We start from the raw sequence: 2,950 nt of genomic DNA, 5'->3' as shown, positions 1-2,950 counted from the left end.
CACACACACACACACACACACACACACACACACACACACACACACACACACACACACACACACGTCTCGATGAAACGAATGATGATGGGGCCTTGAGAATGTCTAGAGGTGTCCGTTGATCGTGCTGACACACGCATAAACATATGTGCGCATGAGTGAAAGAGTGAGTGGTTGTGTTTGTGTGTAGTGTTTGTGTGTGTGTGTATAAGGATATATAAATGTACTTATATAGTGTGTGTATGTATATATAAATGTGTGCACATATATGTCAGTGTATATGTGTGTGTTTGTGTATGTGTATGTATACACACGCACATACATGGACACATGCTTATATATTTTGTAATCAACAAGAAAGTTATAGAAATGCGCTTTAATTAAGTGCAAATGTACGAAACCTTCGGTCCTTGAGTCACTTTCAGTCGATTAATACCGCCTCCAATGCACACACACACACACACACACACACACGCACACACAAGTATATGCACGTATGTATTTTTATATACATGCACACATACATACATAAATGCCAACTTACGACTCTTGTACCCAGACTATAATTTTTCGTTTGTGCCTATCATCGTAGGTGCATTAGGCCATGGACCTTCAAACTTACACCAAAACCTAGAAATACTAGCTTTATCGAAGAGAAAGCAAAAAGAAACTGACGCGGATTCTCTGAATCCAATCTATTTGGGTCACAGTGGGGATCTGTAAGACATTTCAAAGATTCTACATCTGAGATTTTTTAGGACTGAAAATGCCCGCCAAGGTTGGCAGTGAGAGTAATGCTTGCATGCTTTGGAGGGGCAGCATTCTTCCCCTTTTCAACTCACAATGAGAGATGCGAAGGCTGACAGCGTCTAATCTTCTTCCCTATCTCAGTTCAATATACACTATCATAACGTACCCTAACGATTTTACACAATGTTTTTCGATTCCACAATTGCTTATATTTAATTTCTACTCTGTAATCAACCCCCATTTGCAGCCAATCAGACACTGTTATTTTTGAAAAATTAATTACCCAATCAGATTTAAATGCTTAATCGTTGATTATTTATATATTTACAAGTTATCAAATTTCATTATTCTGTATCATCACAACCATCTGGTGAACGGTCACGTGAGACTGAGTAAGTGTTTGTCAAGCTTTTTCGGCTTTAATAAAATAGTATATATTAAGACTGGTCCTCCTTTGGTTAGGATGACGAGCGTTCTAGTTGATCCGATCAACAGAAAAACCTGCTCGTGAAATTAATGTACGAGTGGTTGAGCACTCCACAGACACGTGGAGCCTTAATGTAATTCTCAGGAAGATTCAGCGTGACACAGAATGTGATAAAGCTGGTACTACTCATTTTTGTCAGCTGAGTGCAATAGAGCAACGTGAAATAATGTGTCTTGCTCAAGGTCACAATGCACCGCCGGGAATCGAACTCACGACCTCACGATCATGAGTCAAATATCTTAACTACTAAGCCACGCGCCTTCACATACATACATACACACGCGCACACACCCACATATACATGCGTATGTGCTCCTACTTTCTTTGTAGCCTCCTCTCTCGTCTTCATTGTTTTCATTCTTATCAATCTTAACCTATTTTCGTTTGCACCCTTTTCACAGTGAAGGAAAATTTGATATCTTTAGAAGTCTTTCACAATCTGATAAACGTATGCCATTGTCTCACGTTTATGAGATACCTTTGCCACTCAGCGTTCCTTATAAATAGACCAACTATACCAGTGTCGATAAATGGTATGGTGGTGGTGCGTGGTATTATTGGTTGTAATGGGAGAAGAGTTCCAGTAAGGAGACGTTCATCTTATCAGAGGAAATATACTGTCGTTTGAAATACAATATTTCAATATTGCGCATAAACATCAACTAATGTCGCTGATATTAAATAAAGTTCTAACACAAACTGTATGCAAATTGATAACCTCCAGATCATGAAGCTACTGAATATATAAGCGAATTGGCAGCTTGTTTCTCTAGGATAGATCAAATTGATGTTGATGCGTCTGATGAGAATCCAATAAGATTCGAAAATCAATTAAGGTCGTTCATCATTTTTTTTTCACTCTGCGGAGAATAGCTAAACTAGCCCCGTTTTTTAATCTTATATGGGTTACATAGGCATGAAATTCCCGACCCCTGAGTCTCTCTGTTACTTCTGACAGTTATTATTAGAATAGGAGCTCCATCGGATCTGTTCAGTTTGGCTCATAGAGTTTCTAATTATTTTTTTAAAAACTAAACAGTTTGAAATTTCGTATACTAGTGTAATTTCTCACGCAGAACACGCTTTACTTTGAACATATTTGACAAAACTTTATATTTTTGAAGTTATTTCGTGTTAAAGTTGTCGCATTTGAGTAATTTTAACCAATCAAAGACGCGTATTCAGTCGAAGAAAGTTACTGCTATTTGCGATAGTAATCGAAGAGGAACAACATCCGGGTCATCTCTACTAGATGTCACCACTCTTTTCTATTTTATTTTTTGTTTACTGCCTGTGTTGCATATTACACGCCTTTTTTTTTGTTTGGTTCACGCGTTGGAGTAACCAGTAAACATCGAAGAATCAACACCAAGAAGGAAGAAATATTATTTACATATATTTATTCGTTTGCCCGACATCAGTATTTAAGCCGCAGGGCCAATTTTGGGGGAAAATTTTGGTGTTTAAAAGACCTATAGAGCTACGGGTCCGCAGCTAGCTTTTTTTGCTGTTGACGTGTATGTAGTTTCAAAATGCCTTATTTTACAACAATGAGATGTTATTGTTATTATTATTTTATCTTACTATAATCAACAACAAACACATTTCGTCAATATTAAAGTCTTGAATAGATTAAAAATAACATTATCAAAACATGAAGGTTAAACAAAACAAATATGCTTTGTTTTCTTCCAGGTATCAATGTACTGGAGCCGT

This window comes from Octopus bimaculoides, chromosome 13 (assembly GCF_001194135.2).
Source record: "Octopus bimaculoides isolate UCB-OBI-ISO-001 chromosome 13, ASM119413v2, whole genome shotgun sequence".
NCBI lineage: Eukaryota > Metazoa > Mollusca > Cephalopoda > Octopoda > Octopodidae > Octopus > Octopus bimaculoides.
This window is presented reverse-complemented; position numbering follows the sequence as displayed.